Here is a 20,523-nt window from a genome sequence, read left to right on the forward strand (position 1 = left end):
TGCAGCCTGTCCCAGTTTGACTGTGGGACCCACAGGCATGAGGGCAAAGCTCTTTGTCCCTGACGAACTTCTCCAGCCCAGGAAGAGGTGAGAAAAGAGAGCCAGTCCTTGGCCTCCGTCAAAGGGAATGAAGGAAAGTGTGAAGATTAGGGGATGGAGGGGTCGAGCTAAGAGGGTATGACTAATACAGCCGGTCATTCAGATAGGAGAGCACATTGTTCTCTGCGCCCAGATGGTCCTTGGAATAAATCAGCTCAGGCAGAAGCAGACTTCCAGTACAAGAAAGTTTGAGCAACTGCTTGCCCGCTCTTGTATAATGACATAACCCAGGCCCCAGCCCTGAATAGCAGCCATTCATGTCTCCACTGTGGGTGTTGGAATGGAGGCATGTGTGTGCGTGCACATGCGTGTGTGTGTGTGTAAATGTGTCACTTTATAGCCTCTTAAAGAAGAGTGTATGACTTTATGTTGTGAGGGATAGGCATAGGGACACTTTTCACTTGGGGCCTGACCCCTTCTCGACTTGCAAATTCCGACCTTGAGAGTTTTGTAAGTAGTCCTTTGGTGGACAAGAAGCTCTGCCAGGGCAGGGCCTCTGTCTGATTCAGTGTGTCCCCAGGCCCGTATAGCACAGCGATGGGTTCATACAAGGTGCCTAATATAAATGGGATGGAAGCTCTAATAGCATTCTTATTTCTCTCTATTGCCTTATGGTAGCCACTCATTAACTAATTAAACTAATAATTAGTACATAAGTAAATCAATCAATCAATAATCCAGCTATTCCTCACATGGTTCCCATCTGGGGACAGTTATGAGGACTGAATAAGATGGGGTGGGGACACTCACCAGAGCAGTCACTTAGAAAGTTTTGAGTGGTGCAGGACTTCTGTCATAAACCTTTTCCAGGTGAACGTCTTGCCCAGTGTCCCGGGTTGAAGATTTGCAGGCATACAAAGGACATAGAATATCTGTGAGCGTCACAGCGCTCTGTGGCAACTTTTCTACACACACAACAGAAGAATGAACCCTCTCCCCTTTCTTTTCCTATAGTCTCCATCCAAAGGCTTCACCGTTTCCTCTTCCTTCACAGAATCCATTTAGACTCCTTAGGAGTGAGGGGAGGGAATAACCAAGTAGCAAAATCACTGAGTAAATAAGAAGAATCAAACAGATACTCCCTGGAGAGTCTTCTTTCTGTGAAGATGTTAATTAATATGAACGCTCTGTCTTCGCTTTCAGAGGCAGCCTTCCTGTGCTGACTGTACACGACTGCCCATCCAGCCTGCAGTAAACTTTATCCTTGGGGTCTTCAGCCTTTGCAGAATGAGCTTCTTTGGGGGAATCAAGCCAAATCCTGCCTGTTCAGAGCTTAGAGAAGTTGCTTTGTCTAAAATTAAGTGCATATTGGGGTCGGCCCTGTGGCCCGAGTGGTTAAGTTTGTGCTCTCCGCTTCGGCAGCCCAGGATGTCGCTCGTTTGGGTCCTGGGTGTGGACATGGCACCGTTCATCAGGCCATGATGAAGTGGCATCCCACGTAGCACAACCAGAGGCACTCACAACTAGAATATACAACTATGTACTGGGGGGGTTTGGGGAGGAGGAGGAGAAGAAAAAAGGAGATTGGCAACAGTTGTTAGCTCAGGTGCCAATCTTTAAAAAAATAAGTCTTTAAAATTAAGTGTGTATTAAACCAATGACAGTGGAGGTAGGAAAAGACACCTTAGGCCTAGATGCAGCTGAGTCAGGAAATGAAGCAGGGACTCCACATGTGTCCCCTTTCACCACATCACCCCCGTCTCAGGCCATCCTGATTTTCCACCACCCTCACTGCATGTCAGTAGACCCACAGCTCACAAGCTGCTGAGGTGTCGTAGTTGGGAGATTGGGGGTTGTTTCTCTCCCATCCATATCCGAGGCCTGGATTGTCCTCATGGCCATTTTCTGGGTGCTTTATTCTCCAGGCCCCTCGGATGAAGAGGTGGCTTCTAGCATTCTCTGTGCTGGTATTACTAGGAAATGACAGTCTGCTCTCAATGGGCCATTGTTCCAGAAAAACAACTACAACTGGGTGACGCAGGAGGAAGAAGGAAAGGGGAGGAAGAGGGAAGTGTTGGGAAAATAAAGGCGCCGCGGAGAATAAGGAATTTGTAAGTGCAAGGGGAGACTCATGTCATGAAAAGTGGCCCTGGCCACAAGACGTCCATCCAGAGCTGTCTCTCATGTTTCCTGCGTGGAAAACACTCGTGAAACAAGACAGTCCTGGGTGAGGGTAGTGGGGAACCAGCCTTGATGTAGACATCTTTGGAAGGACAGGGTCTTTCTTTCTTGCCTTTCCACCAGTCCTGAAAGCTTCCAAAACTCCACAGTGCTTCCATCTGGGCTTAAATGGAAACGTTTCGAAGATTCCTCACTCCTTTCAATGACCTTTGCCAGAATCCTCCAAACCTACAGTTACTCTAACCTGAATGAACAGAAAGTGTCATCAGTGTTTTCTGATTCTCAATGGCCCCTTGTACTAGGCTAAAAAATCACCAGCCCCCAGACCCCCAAAAAAGTTAGGAAAGAAGCATGAAGATGATTGAGTAAACGTTGCTTCTCTCTCTCATTTTTAAGGGTTCTTAGAGCTTGAGAGGTGGGGAATCAGGAAATAGGAGTGAGCATGGTGTCTGGACAAAGGGAGGACCTGAATGGATACAGGCAGAGCCAGGGCACCTTTGCCTGGGAACTGGTAATCCTGGGGCTACCTGTATTGTCACATTTGCTTACAAGGACGCCTGGCACTGCGTTCATTGCTGACTGGTCATCCCTAGAGCAACAGAAACTGGGGTCTTTGGCCAGTGCCGAGAGCAACGCTGCACCGAAATCTGACAAAAGCCTGTTCAACTCTTTAAGGAAAATCAATCTTTATTTTCCTAGCTGGATGCTATTGGAGGTCACAATTTATGTGCATGTTAGTGACATGGCTTTTGACATTTCCATTAGCAGCTCTGTTTTAGGGGTTTTCCATCTGCTGTAGAAATCGAATCTCAGAATAGTATATTACACATAATCACCATCTGAAAAGGGATGAAACCCACCAAGAGTGTGATTTTTGAGGAACCCAGTGCCGGGTGCAGAGGGCTCTACACGGGGGCTGGCCTGTGTGCAGCTAAAAGCAGGCCCTGCCGAGAGCTGAGTGCCTGCTATGGTCTTAGAGGAGAAAGGTAAAAAGTGTGCACCAGGGGCATCTGCAGCACTGGGTCCATGTTCTGCCAGTGACCAAGAGGAGGTGCCAGGTTTGACATTAGGTCCCAAACTGAGTGCTTGTTGGCTGCCAGCTCACAGCTTTGGCCATGGAATAATATCTGTAACTCCATTCTACAGCCCTCCCATTCAAAGACCTGGATCCTCCATTGATGTGAATGACACTCTCTCTTGAAGAGATGTCCGGATAGTTCTGCACTGGGTAGCACTTGAATGAGTGTACGTGAATGAATATATGAATGAGTACTTCCAGGTTGGGAGGAGAAACCAAGCCCAGAAGAGCCCATGTCCTGGTTCTAAAGCATATGGATACGAGTGTACAGCTAACAGTCATACACGTTAAATAAAGGAACACCCCGGTCTAGAAGCGTTGGACTCACAGGGAATCTAGGCTGGTGGTGGGGTGGCTGCAGAGGGTTAGGAGACATGTTTCCTTGAAGTTGGTAAGTCAGATATGAATGGCTTGGGCTCTAGAAATCATAACTTGCCAAGGACTGTGGCCCAAGCCCACAGAGGTATTAGGAGGTTAAACTTTTACGTAGCCGTTTGTTTATTTATCCATTCAGTAAATATTTATTGAATACCCATTATGTACCTACTAGTATATTAAGCTCTGGGAACATACTAGTAAGCAAAATGAAATCCATATCCTCAGGGGGCTTATGCCTTATAAGGAGACAGATAAGTAAGTAAGCAAATCATATAGAGGAGACATATTGTTATATTGGAGACATAAGATGTTATAAGAGCACACATGAAGGCCTCCAACTTGGATGGGAAATTGCGGGGTGGGTGGGGCCTCCCGGAGGTGGTGTCCTCTAAGTTGTCATCTAAAGGATGAGAAGAAGTTATTAAGTGAAGAAGATGGGGGTCCTAGGGGAGAAAGGGAAGAAGACCAGGCTGAGGTCAACATGGGTGAATGCCCACAGTTAGGAGAGAATAAGACAAGTTCATGGAACTGAAAATGGGAGTGGGGAAGAGGGCCAAGACCTAAGGTTTGAGAGATAAATGGGCATTCAATGTGAAAGGCCCCTGAAAGCCACGTTAGGTAGTTCTGCCTTTTCCCTGAGGTCAATAGGGAGCCATTAAAAGCTCTTAGTCAGGGGAGTGGCATCAGATTATGTTTTAGAAAAATGACTTTGACTACATGGTTGTGAATAGATTGGAGGGGTTTAAACTGAGGTCAGGGAGATTGGTTAGGACAATGTTGCCATAATCTAGGCAAGAAATTATGGTATCTTGAGCCACTGTGGTTGCAGCGGGGATGGATAAGAAGTGGAAACAATCAAGATATTTAGGAGGCTGAAGAAAGTTGGGAATTGGTTTGTTGTGAGAGGTGAGAGGGAAAGGAATCAAGGATGGACGGAAGGAATCAAGAAAGGAAGCAAGGAATTTCTTGCTTGGGCAATTGGGTGACAGTGGCACTCTTTACTGAAATGGAGAACACAAGAGGAGAAGCAGAACTTTGTTGTTGCTGTTGTTAAGATAATGTTTTGATATTGCAATAGGGAGGCATGTGTGACGTCCATAATGGGGAAATATCCAGGAGGCATTTGGATATACAGGTATGTCTGGAAGTCAGAAGAGAGACTCCCTGGACTTTTGGAGTCGTCAGCATATGAATAATCCTTAAGCCCTGGAAGTGGGTGAGCTTACAAAACAAGACGGTACAGAAAGAGAAGAGAGCTTAGAACAGGATCCAGAGGAAGCCCAACATATTATGTAATGCCCCTCCAGGACAATCACACCCACAAGGGAGATTGAAAAGGAGTCGCTGGAAGAAATAGGAGGGAGACCAGGAGAGTGTGGTGTCATGGAAGCTAAAAAGGTTTCAAAGAGGAAAAAGTAGTTATCAGTCTTAATGCTGCTCAGAAGTCTCCTGAGAGGAAGACTGAAAAATGTCTGTTGGATTTAGTGACATATGGGGGATTCCTGGTTATCAGAGGCCAACAGTTGTGGTCTTAGTGGAACAATGGGAGCAGGAATGCGATCATGGTGGGTTGAGGAGTTAAGTAAGTGCTTGGGAAGTAGAGGTGGGGTGTCTAGGCAGCTCTAGGAGTGGAGAAGGGGCATGAGTTAGACTGATCCAGGGTTAGGGTTTGGCACTGTGGGTGCCATGGAAGGATAATGAGCAAGAGAGTTCAGGAATTGGCAAGGAGGCAGCTGGTAGTAGAGCCATCGGCCTTGAAGTGTGGACTGAATGGAGAGAGAAGGAAGGAAGGGCGTGCTCGGGAGAGATTTGGAAATCAAAGAGAGGTTCTGGTGAGAGTAATTGGATGGGAGAACTTGAAGGGAAGGAGGTTTAAATTTAACACTTCAAAGGAGAATAGCTCTTACTGGGGATGGAAGCTCCAGAGTGTTCTCTCTAAGCACCTCCTGGAGGGGCCTGTTCAGCTCATGGACCTACGTTAAAACACCCAGTCCACTTATTTACCTCCCTGTCTCCCCACGGCCCTCACTCAGTCCACTGGACCACTGTTCTAAATTCCATTTCTCGATTCCCTACCATCCGGCACTGAGGTAGACACTTCTCACATATTTTCTCTAATCCTCCCAGCAACCTTGCATGGTGGGTATTGCGACTCTAATACAGATGACGAAACCAAGACCCAGAGATATTAGGAAATTCGCATATGATTCTATAGCTGATACGTCAATGGCAGAGCCAGGATTTGAACCTAAGTTTCATCCAACTTCAAAGTCCAGGCTTTTTGCTCTACACTTTTAGACGGTAAGTTTCTTGGGGGCAAGAAGTATCTTAGCAATGAGCCTTGGTATTTGATGCCTACGCAGAATTAAAATTTGAGAAATGCAGGTGCAGGAGTGAGTGAGTGAAGGAGTGAGTGATGCTAAAAGCGACTCTCCTGTCTTGTCTCCCGGGGAAATCAAAGTACTACTCCCCGAAGAGAGGAATGGAGGCGATTGGAAGGGGAAGGGGAAGAACAGGGTAGGAAGAGGTGGCAGCTGAGCGACACTAGTGTTGGATGGATAGAACAGAACAGAACAGATACCACAAGGTTTCCCCGTCTGCTCCGGCGCCAACCTCCAGTCCTGTCAGGGAGTGGCCCAGAAACTCCGGAGGAGGAACCGAAAGGGGAGGTACCTAGGGAACAAAACCCACATGGGAGGAAACAAGAACCCCAAACCACCGAGTGACATTTAACTTTGCATTTCCTTTTTAGAATCTGAGGCTGGGGTTTCTCTACAGACCTTCCTTCAGAATGTCAAGCAGTGTGTGTGTTCCTGCACGTGCATGAGTGCGTGAGTGCGTGGGAGGGCAGGACCGGATTGCCCATCACTTGTCTGAGGAGCACGCACACCACCTAACTCGGCCTTGAGGCCCAGGCGTGTGTCTGCCGGATGCTCTGTCTCCTTTCCCTGGGATAGATTCAGTGAGTCAGCAACACAGCCTCCTTGGAAGGAGGGTCGTTCCAGATTTGGGGGAAGTGGGAAAGGCTGGTGGATTTTCTTGACCGTCATCAAATTCCTCTCCCACCCTCCCTGAACAACAAAAAGTTTGATCTCCTCCTCTTTCCAGGCTTTCAAAGGCGCACATGCCGCCTGACACTAGAGAAAAGCCCCTTCCTCAGTCCTTCGTGGCTCGGTCTCATCGCTTGTGTGTTCAGCTAACCTACAAATTCACTGTCCTCCTTCTCACCACCATCATCACCATTTCCCCTCTGGGTGGCAGGGCATGAGGCCTAGTGAGCCCGGGCAGGGCCATCTCTGAGGTCCACAGGAAAGTCCTGGGAACCAAGGGCAGTGCCGTCACCCTCAGTATTCCACATTAGACACATTCCTATCATAGCCTGTCGTCCCCCACCCATGCACGCGCACCACCCACTGTCTGCTTCCCAGGGCTGCTCACTGGGGGGCAAAGGTGTGGGCAGGAGACAGAGGAGCAGGTGAGCAGATGGAGCCCTTTGGGACTGGAGGCGCCTTCAAGGATCACAGAGCCTATCCTCTTTAAATCACAGATGAGACTGGGGTACAGAGAGAAAATTCATCTGTTTAATCTTTCACCTGCCCATTCCTCCTTGCCTCCATCCAGTAAATAGCCATCACCTGCCTAAACCTGGCGGGTCCAAGAGATACAGCCCTGTATGAGAGAAATCGGGTGCCTGCTCTCAGGCGGCTTTCATTCTGATGGGGAGAGGGAGACAGTAAACCTTGAACTTGAAGCGACTCCCCCAAGGCTAGTTGGTGTCAGAGATGAGAAGGGAGCCTGGACCTCCTGCAGTATCCTTTCCAGGACCCATCAGTGACAGCTCCCTGCTTCCTGGGAGCCTGAGCGTTCCTTTCTGTCATTCACTGCAGTTGGAGAAGTTTAGAAGGAATAAAATTGGATTTTAGTCTAGATTCTGGGCAGCAGAGGGCTTGTAGAGGAACAAGTAACTTTTGACCAGTCCAGACTAAGGATTCTTTTTTGTATTATTTTGGTAAAATATGCATAACATAGAATTTAGCATTTTAAGCATTTTTAATATACAGTTCAGTGGCATTAAATACAGGTATCAAAATGTTTTTTAAAAAACTATTTGTAGTGTAGTATATGTGTGATCCTTTGTTATTAAGCTCAAGCAGTGGTCACATATCTATTGTATTTTTGCAGGAGTGGTTTGCATAAATATTTGCAGATAACTGCCACACTGGTACCATGGTATGAAAATATCTGCGCTGTCGATGACCAAGTCACAAGTACAGCGAATACGACGGGTTTGTTGCTTTCATTCCCCAGTGAAGGAACTGCTAAATTTCAGTTAGAGGTTGGTGACAATAAAGACGTCACTTTTTTCCCCTCCATGTTCACCAGCCTCCTGAGTTCAATCCCTGGACTGCTGGGGGCATCATGGACTTTAGGTTGAGAAGCCCTGCCCAGACAGAGTCAGCCCCACCTTTTCTGCCCTTCTGGAATGGCAGTGCTGGGGACCAGGCGTGTGCTGATGAGTAGGACATGGTGACAGAAACCCTGCCTGTGCCTGGGCCGTTGAAGGAGAGAAGGCAGGAGCATCACAGGAACCCAGCCGACAGGGGGAAGGTGCCCCCATTCTCCCCAAGCTGCCAGCCTGCTGTCTGAGGTGGGCGGGGCCAGTGCCCCCTGGAAGTGTGCCTTCTGGCAGCTTCCCCGCCCCCCTTCCACCCCCTTGTCCAAAGGCTCAATGCAGAAGGGAGCCATATGGTCCTTTGTGGACACATTTTCCCTCGTACAGTATCTTCCTGGTGTGAATGCAGGGCCTGGCTCCCCAGTGTCAGCTGTCCCTCCCCTCCCCCGTGCCCCATCCCCCACAGCCAGCCCAGAGAGTAGCAGGTTGTGGGGGGCAGGCTCCCTGAGTCGGGAGCCCTGCAGAGTCGGGGTGATCGAGGAGTCTTTTAGTAACACCCACCCACACACTCACACAGAAAACTGTTGAAGTGAAGTCAAATGTCTCAAAGTCAGATCCCTTTTTAGTATGAATTTGCTGTGTCTCATTCTGAGCACTAATTCCAATTTAATTGCAAGTGGCCTGAAGCCTCTTCAATAGGAGTAACAAATGGTTTGATTTTGTAAACTTCATCAGACTGCATTTTAAATGCGACACAGTAGCCCAACTCGAATGCCAATGAACCACTGGAGTAGCTCTCTGTTTACTAATTATCCGTTTTTACTCCAAGCCACGCTGGCTGGCTTGTCTGATTAAATCGGATTTGTGGGATAGAGAACAGCTAGCAGAGTTTTCTCTATAGTAAACGAGATTGAAACTATGGGCCGCCTGGCTGCACACTGTAAATTATATTTCCTTTTAAAGGGGACGTGTCTCTTTTATTTCTGTGTCATCCCTCCTGCATATTAAACTTTACGGCACACAAGTGTACCCGGCTGCTTCTAAACCCAGCCTCTCGCCCTCCACCTGGTAGCCGGCTCACTTCTGTTGCTTTTCCATCTTGGTCTCCAAACTGGAAAGGGAATTGGTAGCTACATCCCACGTCCCAAACCCCCCCACTTTCCACTCCTTTTCCTTTGTAATCTTTTCTTTTCTCCCCTTCATCCTGGGGTTGAGTTTTCATTATTCCATTATTCTAAAAGGTACCTGAGACCATGTGAGTTCTTAGAATCCATTTTGAGTTGGCTCAAAGAGAGTTCTAGCAATAAAATTTACTGAGACACAACACAGACTGCATTTCAACCTTTCAGAAAGACGTGAGTCTTGGTGGTATCGGGCTGGGCCGGCAGGGGTTGCACATGAATTGGTAGCGACAGTGTCAACAGTGAAGAAAGAGAGTCCATTTCTGAAAAATTAGATTTGTTCTTTTGGTGCTCCCTGGAACGAAATCCTTTCCTCTGGCCTGAGTGAAATTAAGATCACCTGGTTCCTACCTGTGGTCCAGCAGAAAAAAGGCAGTGGTGCAGGTACCGGAGGGGTGGATGTTGGTGGACTGGTGCCCACAGTTGAAGCTCAGGTTGGGGCCACTGGTGTGTCCACCCCTGACTCCCTGGGGTCTGAGGTCTGGCGTAGAGGTGCTGGACTCTCTTAATTGTTTATTCCTCGGTCCCTAGTAAAGCCACCTCCACCCTTCATCCTTCCTGCACCACACATACGCACGCACACACGCACACACACTACATAAAACAAACCCCAGGCAACCTTCAATAAGGTGTAATCAGGCTGTGCTTAAACTCTGCCGTTGCTGAGACTTTAACTCCATGAGCTTGACCTGCCCTGCCCTCACTCTTGGTATCTATCTTTGTGCCGGGAGCTTTTTATATTTTAATTTGTTTCTGAGTGTCCTGCAAAATTAACGGTGTGCACATGTTTCCCTTTTTGGCCATTGTGTGCGGTACAGTACGGGAAGGCTGGCAGTGCCTCTGATAGCCCGGTTACCGTGGGAATGAATGGCCACGTCACTCTCAGACTCACAGCCCTGCTTTTAATTGTTGACAGTAAAAAGCATTTAAATGCTGCTTAATTTGTAATCATCTTCTGGGGGGGAAAGGAGAGGACCCATTAAAATGTCAGTAAAATCAATACGTCCTCTCTTTTTTTTGGTTTGGTTTTGTTTATTTATATGGGGTAGTTTTTCTTTTCGTTGCCCGATGTCTGTCAGGTATTTAAATGGCTCTGAAACAATCAGTATTTCATTTTATTTTGAATTTCTGGCTCCCCCAGCCCAGCTCCCCTCCCAGCCCCATTCTGTCTCTCTGGGTCTTTGTCTTGCCTCTGTCTGTCTGTCTCTCCCTGTCTGTCCCTTCTCTTCTATCTGGACCTCCTCCTGTCTCCACCTCACTGTCTCTGGAATACATTGGGGTTCACAGGACATTTTAAATAAGACTCTAGCTGAGTTGGTTTTTTTCCCCCAAAGATGCCTCTTCTGGGCCCTGGTCCCTCCCCAGGGGCCTCAGGATGACTTTGGAGATGCCTGGAACTGGAGAGTGACCTCTATAGAAAATGTCTTGTACGCTTGACGAATACAAGGGATGAAAGAGACTGGCAATAACTTTGTCCAAATAAAGAAATGGGGTCTCATCTTCAGGGGACTCTCCAGGCCCCCCCAGGAAGCTCTAGACACACTGCTCAGAATTTAAGTGCCTACCATGTGTTGGCACTGTGCTAAGGAAATAAGACCACTGGATTCAGAGGGTCTGGTTCTCTGACAGCCTCTGTGCAGGGTCTCTCAATTGTCTTTCTGTCACCCCGGCACTGGGGGCACGGGAGAGAAAGCCCCTCTCCCACCGCATCAGCCAGGCCCTCACCCAGCACAGAGGGAGATGCATGGACCCTTAGACAGCGATTCTTCTAGAACTGCCCTTGTGGGTGTATGGCTAGTTCTGGGAGGAACTAGCAGGTGGCCACTTGAGAGAAAGAACGTAGCAGGTTCTCTCAAGTCTTTTTCTCCCATCTTCCTGAAAATCCCCATCCCACAGGGCTGTTTGAGACGGTTCAGAGTGACAGACCTGGACGGGCCCCTAGCAGATGCTCAGTCAAGCTCAGGTCTTTCCTTTGCCTTGCCTGTGATTGTCCCTCTGTGGTTCCCAGTGAAGCCTCGAGATTCTTTTTAACTAAAAGAAGGCTGTCGAGGCTGACTTTGGAAATAGTGAAATACATCTTGATGGGAGAAAGCCCTTTTCGGTCATCCAACACCGTCTTCAATAGGCCTGAGATCATTGGCTGTTAGAGTGGGGGGAAAACCCTTTAAGGATCATTTACTTCCACCTTCATTTTTCTGATAAGGAAACTGAGGCCCAGAGAGGTCTAGGAACCTACCCAAGAGTGCAAATCGAGTTGGTCACTGAACCAGGACTTGAGGACAGGCCTCCCAGCTGAAGATTCCAGTGCTTCCCATGCTTCCACCTCTCTTCATTTGGGAGTCTACAGTGAAAAGTCACAGGAAAGGGTAGGGCAAGAGGACAAAGGTGGGATGATTACCCTGGCCTGTCCTTTCCCACACCATCCTGACTTCCCACCACACACTTCAGGAGTTCTCTTTCCAGAAGCTTCCAGAACCAGATGAGTTAGAGACTGAGGGCCCTTAGCTGCTTACAGTCTGGCTCCCACGCAGCCTTGCAGAGAGCTGCAGGCCTCAGACGTGGCCACGGACAGAGGGCGGAGAGCTGAGCACGTGCCAGTGAGGATGTACTGAGGAAGGAACTTATTGTAGCTATGTGTTTATTCACTACCCACCTACCCGCAAATGAGGGAAGCAGGGAGCCCTTTGGCTTTGGGATCCCAGAGGATGGACAAGCTCTTGTCTCTCTTCTGTGAGCTTTATTCCTACAGAATAAGCAGAATAGAGAAACTGAGGAAGGCAGTCTGTCTCTGCATCTTGGGAGGAGACGCTGGGCACAGGGGTCCTTCAAGGCAGTACGGTGCCCACCTGCCCCATCCCCTAGCCCACCTTCCCCCAGACTGGTGCCATCTCAAAGGCCAAAATGGGTACCCGAGAGAAGCTTCCCGTCCCCAGGGTCAGGTCCTCAGGCTGTGCAGGGCCGGGCTAGGTGACAGGACTCTGGGCCGCCCCTCTCCTCTCACGACTGTTGAAGTGGGTCCAATTTTTCAATCGTGGGCCAATTAGTTTCACAAATGGGGGCCCCCGTGGTGCCAGGGCACATTTGTTCCGGGCCTGCGCACTGGCCGAGCCTCATTGTCCTGCCTCCCACCCCCGTGTGGGCCCATTGTCCTCACCCCCAGCGGGTGCTGCTTATGGCTGATTTATACGGGCAGGCGTCCTGCGGGCTCCAGGCTGCACCGCCACAGCTGGCGGAGGTGCTTAAGGCCTCGGACCCCATGACCTTTGCCCCAGTCCTGCTGTCATTTTGAAAGTTACAGACCAGAGGGCTGCATACCTCTCCGGATTTACTTCCCACCCCAACACCACCACCCCACTCCACCCCTGCCGCCACCACCACTACACACATACACACTGACTGCCTTGCCGTCTTCCTCCCCTTGCTCTTGCTGTGGAAGTTTGGATTCATTCTGGAATGTCTGAAAGGGTCCAGGAACTGGACTGTGAAGGCACTGCGGGTGGGGGGTACCAGGAGAGGTAACTGGTCTGTTCTCATGTGGAGGAGGCTGCTGCTTCCCCTCGTGTGGCTTTTAATCCTCAGATTCCTAAGTTCCGCATCCGATCCAGGGGCTGGAGGTGTGTGTCCCTATCAGTGTGGCACTGCTAGGGGTCCAGGACCGCATTGGCATCTTGGAATTGAGTTTGCCCTTGGCACCTATTTTGCCCTTTACAGGTTTTTACCCTAGAAAGGGTGGCCCAGCATGAGGTAGAGCGAACGGGGAGGCTGTCATGTAACCAGGCAGCAGAGCGCAGATCTGGTCCCATTTTAACCCATTGACTGTCTCTTGCAAACCAAATTCAATGTTCCTCCTCCTTGTTACCTCCTTTACTTTCTTTTCCACCCCTTTTCTTGTCCCTCTACCCCAGGTTCTCCCCGTCTTCGGCTCGTTTGTTGGAGTGATTGACAAAATTAGTAAATCCATTCATGTTACTTTTATTGTGCAGGTCTCAATAAATCCCCTGTGTCCAGGGTGCACCTTAATGAGCTAGTGAGCTGACAAATTTGTTTACTGTAGCTGAAGGTGCCGAGTAATGAAATGCACTTGTGTCTGCAGCTCACTGCTAAACAAATGCATGGTTTTCTGGGAGCCAGCATTGCTAGCTGCTGCCGCCTGAGGATGCGGCCACATTCCCCAAGAGACTGAGAGAGGGGTGTGTGTGTGTATATGTGCACACACATGTGTGTGCTTTGAGACATGTAATCACTCACCCATCCTTGGCTTCATTTTAAAACAAATCTGAATCAGCTGCTCCAGCTCCTCTCCGTTTTGGTTATTCATTGAGAACTCTCTGCTCCCTGGACTAAGGATATGAAACCATAACATTCCTCCTTTCCCTTGTGGAAAAGGAAGCTTATACAGATGTATAGGTGTCTTCCAAGATTCTAAGCAGATAAGAAAGAAAGGAGAAAGAAATAGGGAGGGCTGGATAAGGAGACTGGACTTGACAAGGCGGCATTGACAAGAAGGCTAGGTGCTAAGGTTTTTAGCTCCTAGCTTGGTTCAGGAAGATGTAACTGGGCAGATGATTAAAGGTGCCCAGGAGTAGGTGACACTAGATTCAGGAGACCAGCACCCATGCACGGGCTTGCAGCTAATTTGGTTTGAGACAAGCCTTCCAAGATGTTTTCTCAGCTTCTCTACTTCTCTTGAGAGAGAGGCCGTAGGCAGTAAAGGAAACGCTGGGACTTACCTCCCACTCAGTGGCAGCTGTCATTCCCAGGGGTCAGTGGGCTGACACTTTCTTGGGCTAGGCAGACTGGGCCCTCACTGCACACATAGCTAGCCTTCTGAGGAAGGCTGGGAGTTCAGGAGCTCCTCCCAGATGATCCTGCAACTTATGCCCAAGAGGAGAACTCGAGAGGGAGCTCCTGACCCTTTTTCCAGTGGATCCCTTAAGAAGGAGCCAAGCCTTAAATGATGGCACAGGGGAGTCAGAAGGGAGGCACCCATGCCGATGTCATGGGCTGAGTGTTTATTTCCTTTCTGTCTGCCCCCTGGCCCTCCCCCACACACCTGTAGCATCTCTATCCTTTGAGATGCACACGGAGTCTTCTTGCCTTTGGCGTGAGTCAGCCGTGGACTGCTGGTCTCTGTCTGTCTTTTTCTCTTGACAGTGGATGATGCAGCTCTACCATGTTCTTTAACAATAACCTGGGGGCAGGGAGAGAGAAAGATCGGGAAGGAGAAAAGGCAGCAGCTTCAGTGATGGTTTTGGTGTGTGGTGACAGGGCTGCCCATGGCGTCTGGGAAAAGAGTAATCCTGGGGGTCAGAGGAAGGAGAATGACATGTCTGAAGGATTTGGGGGTGGGGGTGGGGAGATGGTTCCAGTTTAAATGAAAGTTTTCACACTCCTGTAAATTTGATATTTTCTTCTTGTGGGGAGAAGCTGCTGGGCGTGCAGGGGAAGCAACTCTTCCTTTGCTGGGTGAGGTCGAGTGGGGTTGGACACAAGAGGCCCATCCGTGGTCCATGTTCATGCACACACACACACACACACAAAGGCATGCACATACCCTGGCACATGCACATGTAGTAGTCACGGCCAGCTTACCAAAAACAGCCGGAGTATATTTAGACCCCTCTGCTCTTCTGATTAAGAAACTGCTTATAGCTGGTGATAATAAGAGCCTTGCTCCAAGAAGGTGTAGCACCTGAAAATCTTCTCCAGCTGTGCACTCCTCTGATCCTGTTCCTTCCTTTCTATTAAAGAGCTAATTGGTATGGAAATGGCACAGGTGTAAACATGAGGGTTTTTGTGTCTCGTAATTTCAGACCTAGTCATCACCTGGGTGAAATAAATACCCGGGATCTGTGTCACCCCTCCTGTCTCCTGTTCCACCCTGGCCTTGGCTTTCTCCCATTTTTTGGCTAAAATTAAACTTGTTTTAAATTTGGAGTCTGTGAGTCGTACATGCCATGCCCTGAAGCCAGAACTGGCAGTGCTGCCCTTGGCGGTGGGGGTGGGGGTGGGGTGGGTCACCATCTCCAGAGATAGAATAGATGTAAATGGGGACCCAAATATTTGCATGGACCCTGCCCATGTTACCCAGAACCAGGCTTTCCATTCAACCTTGCCACACTCATTCCCTCTTCCTAGTTCAGATTTCCTTCAGGCAGACACCTTTGGCATCCAGCCTAAGACTGAGCCCCATTCATTCTTCAGGAGAGCAGAGGAGGTGCTGACTTTTTAACCCGATAAATTATTTCTTTGGGTCAAGGTTCATTTATGTATCTGATTTACATTGAAATTTACAGATTGATGGAACATGATAGATTTGTAGAATTTACATACTCAAAAACCTTTGTCAGTTGCCTCATAACAGCACTGTGAAGTCAGTATTGGAAAAGGCAGGTTAGTTATGAATGCCGTTTCTAGATAAAGAAATGAGGCCAAGGGCAGCAGCTACTTGGCCCAGGGTCACACAGCCGGGAAGGGCTGCACTTCTGGGCCTGAACTGGGGTCTTCTGACTGTTTCACTCCATGACGTGGTAAAACTGGCCCTCCTGTGGTCTGAGTCTTTGCTTCTAAGCAAGAGAGCTCAGACATGGAGCAAGAACTGGAGGCCCTCTCCAGCCCATTAGATAGACGTGAGAGGCCCCAAAGAGCTCAGCTGTGTGTGTCACTTGGAATTGTTGATTTCCAAGGAGAGCCTTGATGGAAGCTCTCAGTAACGGCTTCATTTGGTCTGAGCATTCACCAGCTCTGCCCGTCTGTCTGTACCATGACTCTCCCTGCCCTGTGTCCACTCTCCCACCCCATGTTCTTGGTGATTATCCCACAGCTCCTTATTTATTCTTTAATGCACTGTGCAGCTATTGAGTGCCCGCTCTATGCAGGGCCCTGCGCTCCATGTTGGGGGATGTAAAGATGAAGAGAATAGTTCCTGCTTTGCAGGGCTTACAATCTAGTAGGCATAGGCAGGGCTGAATGACAAAAGTAAGGCAGCAAAGGGTTTTATGTGCTATAATCGTGAGGGCTCGGAGAAAGAAGGTGTTCTTGGCACTGAGTCCTAAATGGTGTAACTCATCCAAGATGCCTTCGCTAGGGTCAGCTTCCTAGAAGAAGCAGCTCAGAGTCGATGAAACAACTCAGGCTTGTGTATTGTGTAGGACTGCCATGATCCTCATCCAGGTTGTCCACTGCAGGAGGATGCCCAGCTGAGGGGGCAAACGGAGGCTGGATCCAGCCCTCTGTGCATGCCAGAGCTGTGCGCCCAGCCGAGGATCTGTGTTTGCCCAGAGGAGGAGGCATCATTTTCTAATTCAGACAAAGGCGTCATCTGGGCTGGCATTGGCTCTGCCACATCTTTGTAGTTATAAAGCTTTTTCACATGGGTATCTCATTTGATCCTCTCAACAACTGCAAGGAAGAAGGCAAAGGATGAGCAAACTCTGATCCAGAGAAGTTCAGTGACTTGCTCAGGGTCACCAGGCAAGGAAGTGGCAGAGCCAGGACCCCTGTATTCTTTTCTCTCCCTTGTGTCATGCTGCATGTGATTTCTGAAGGTCTTTTACAAGCAGTGGAGGCTCCTCCCCTCTCCCCAGTGGTGTCAGGCATGAGATCTCTCCGCAGCAGAGGAGGGAGCAGCAGGTAACTCAGGAGCTCAGGCGCAGAAGGGAGCAGAGTGTTCTAGCTGCCGGGCCCCCTTGCCCCACCGCACAGCTCACTGCAGCTAATGAATTGCTAATACAATTTTATAGATAATTTTATTTCCATAGTCCCACATTTTAATGTGTTTCCAAAAGCTAGCATTTATTTGCTTAATCTCCCAGTGTAATAGAATCTGCCCTGACTCATCATACATGCGAACAATCAGCTAGGCAGAAACTACAGCAAATTGTTTAATAACTCACATCTAGTCTCTAGATTTTTAACTTGCATGCACCAGTAGCTTTTCTTGTGTCTCATCTTCTTCTCCCCCCTAACCTTTCCTTTTTTCTTTTTAAGTATTTTTCCATCCTCCCAGCTGTTGGTCTCCAAACAGAAGAACGGGGAGATGGGGTGCAGGGCTTCAGAGTCCCCTTTGCTTCTCCTCTGAGCGTTGATCAGTGTATTGGGGGCCAGGGAGAGCCCCTGCACCTTGTGAGATGTCTGTTCCAGGAAGGGGAGAAAGGCCATTGTAGGGACATTGTAGCATTTTCTTTCTAGGTGGTGACCACATAACTTTAAACCTATCACCAAGGTGCAGAGCTGGCTGTCCAGGACTTCAGGTGCACCACGCTTCCTGACTCGAGCCCAGGCCTCGGGTCCTGGCATGCCGCCTTCCTGGATTTCATTTCTCCACTCCTTCTCCTGTCCTCACAGCTCCTACCCTAGTGCGTCCCCATCCTCCTCCAGTGGTAGCACGAAAGCTATCGGCTCTCTCCCTGCTTCCAGCCACTGGCCACTGCTCTTGGTCCCCATGCTGCCCCTGGGGGCATTGCCCTCACATATAGCTGGCATCATGCTAGCATCGCCCAATCCTTTCATGGCTCTGCATTGCCTGTAGAATGAAGTCTCATCTGTCCTGCCCGCGATAGGGCTCCCTGTGATCTGACCCCCAGGAACTTTCCCTGCTCGTCTCTGCCCTCAGGGCCTGTCCTCCAGCCTCACCTACTCTGACATCAGCTGACGGTGTTTCCTTAGCCTGGCTCCTGTGCCATGCCTCCTGACCCTCGGCTCCTCAATACTCTTCATTTCTCAAAGCCTGACTCAGAATCTTCTCCAAAGCCCTCTTGGAGTCACCCTGGCTGATCATTGACTTGTCTGAGTCCCCAGCTAGTCTGGGACCCTGTTTCTCTGGTTGATTTCATCATCCCCGTTGTCACCTAGCACAGTGCCTCCACTGGGTAATGTTCACTGGGTCGGCTGAGTGGACACGAAGTGGGTTCGGGCCATCCGGATGAAGTGGGGACAGCGCAGTGTGGCAGTGTTGAGGGCCTTGGGAAGAACATGTGGTCAGAGCACGGCAGGATTCCCAGGCGGCCCTGCCAGGTGCTGTCGCCCTCAGAGCTCCTCTGGGCTCAGGTGTCCTACTGGGAATGTTGTTTGTGTTCCCTCGGACCCAGGCTCGTTCCACGCTGAGGATTTCAGGGGAAGCATAAGGAGAAACCTGGGCTCTTCAAGGGCATGGCTCATCCAGAAAGCCTGCTCCATCTTACCGATTTAAGGCAGCTGTTTGACATGGGGCTTTTAGGGACAGAAAGGGGGCTGGTGCTGGGGGCCCTCGGGGTGAAGCAACCAGGGCAGCCGTGTCACAGAACATGTTGCAGACGGACTCCACTCCCAGGCATGTTGACCTGGCTGGGCTGGATGTTGAGGATTCACTGTCAGCCCTTGGTCTGCTTCTGCCCGGGCAGACCACTCCCCCCAGTGCCCTTCAGTCAAGTGGAGCCAAGCACCCCACTCCCTTCCAGAGATCCTGCTGGCCCCTAGTGGGTTGGAAGGCTTCACAGAACTATCCCTGTGACTCTGCTTCCAGTGCACTCCTCCTGCCCTGGGTTCTCTAGCCTTGCTGGGGCAGGCCCACGATGCACCAGGGCTCCTGAACAAGCCTTGTTGGAGCTGGCTTGCTGGTGTTGTTACTTTGCCTCTTCTGGGAGAAGCCCAGACAGACAGGTGGCAGACCCAGAGCTAGACATGGGCCCAGCCCTGTGGTTTCTGAAATCAAACAGACCTAGGCTTTCTCAAATCCCAACTCTGCTGCTTTCTCATTGTGCGACCTTAGGCCAGGTAGTTCATCGCTAGGATTTCCCGTTTGTAAAAACGAGGATGAGAATGGCTGCCTGGCAGGATCGCCAGTTTCAAGTGAGATGGCAAAAACAGATAAAGCACCTAGTGCAAGGCCTGTGTTAGTTCCCTGCCCTTCTGCAGTGTGGGGCCAGGAGCAAACTCCTGCCCTAGCTTGTTTCCAGTCTCCCCTGCTCAGCCTGCCCTGGACCTGGATGCAGCAGCGACTGCTGGTTGCAGGGAACCTGGCTGTAGGGGCCTAGACTCCAGGGTGTCTACACTGATGGCTGTGAAGGGTGGAGGAGCAGGGGACAAAGAGAGGTCTTGCGTTCTTGCTAGTCCATCCCCAGCCTGCCATGAATGGGACTGAAGCGCTGAGAACAGACCTCCCAGTTGCCATCTGCATCCATGGACCAGAGAAGCAGCAAAGCTCTTCATGCTGTCCTTCTGTTCACCCCACTTTCCACCAGGAGCCCCCTCATTCCACCTTGAGCAGCCCACGACTCCCAGCAGCCAAAGCTCTGCCCCTCCCTCCACTCTGGGGAGGCTGGACAGATGCTGGGTCTCCCTACCTTTCCTGCTTGTGTCCCTCACACAGGGGAAGGCAGTGTGGGGCTAAGCACAGGTTATGTCGCCCAGATGCCAGCAGAGAGAGGCGAGCCGATGGGCTTTCTGGAGAAGCTGATGTACTTAGAGAAATGGAATCGAAAATGGTGGGCACTGAGCAATCAGTTAGGACTCTGATGGGGAGTTTAGACACTTCCTCACGCGGGGCTCTACCCAGGAAGGCCGTGGCTCCAGAGCAACATCAGGAAGGGGGTTGATAACAAACGGAAAATGGTAGCCTGTCTTTGTAGAGTACCATTGGGTACCTGCCTGTGCTTCTGATCAGTGCAGGGAACAACTGGACAGAATTAAATGGAAATCTCAAAGTCCTTGACAATTGCCCTTTGGTCTTGGGATAAAGCCTAAAGCTCTTAACATGGTTTCCAAGACCCCGCACAACCTGGCTTCTGCCTCTTTGGCCATTCTTTCCACTCCTCCCTGCCTCCCTAACTGTGCTGTTCTTCTTTCTGATCCTCCGACTCAGCACACTTCTTTCCAGCCCAGAGTGTTTCTAGATGCTGTTCCGTCTTCCCCCACTGGCCTGGTGTGCTGGGTAACGTCTATGATGAGAGGAGGGACTTTGTATAGTTTTCCATGGTTACATCCCCAGTGCCAAAAAGAGAGTCCTACTTGTAGAAGATGCTAAAATAACATTTGTTGAATGAATGGACCGTTAAGCTGTGTACTTTAATGAATGGAGAAGTGGTTAAAAGAATAAGGTTTGTAGCTGGCATGAGGAGAGGATTCAAACCTAGGCTGCTTGTTGAATCCCAGCCCTGCTGCTTCTGAACTCTGTGGAACTTTAGACAAATTACTCAGTCCGTCTGTGCCTCATTTGCCTTGTCTGAAGGCTCAGGATGTAGAGCTACCATTCTGAGATGTGATTTTAAATTAGTTGCATTCACACATTGGCCGAC

At 49.7% G+C, this 20,523-nt stretch overlaps 1 protein-coding gene across 6 annotated transcripts in view; it reads left to right on the forward strand.

Annotated features, from left to right (window-relative positions):
- The window catches only part of ZBTB16 (zinc finger and BTB domain containing 16), a 183,419-nt gene that overhangs the window by 151,919 nt on the left and 10,977 nt on the right, over nt 1-20,523 (forward strand). The gene's annotated exons all lie outside the window — the stretch shown is intronic.

Source organism: Equus quagga, chromosome 14, assembly GCF_021613505.1.
Source record: "Equus quagga isolate Etosha38 chromosome 14, UCLA_HA_Equagga_1.0, whole genome shotgun sequence".
NCBI classification, from domain to species: domain Eukaryota; kingdom Metazoa; phylum Chordata; class Mammalia; order Perissodactyla; family Equidae; genus Equus; species Equus quagga.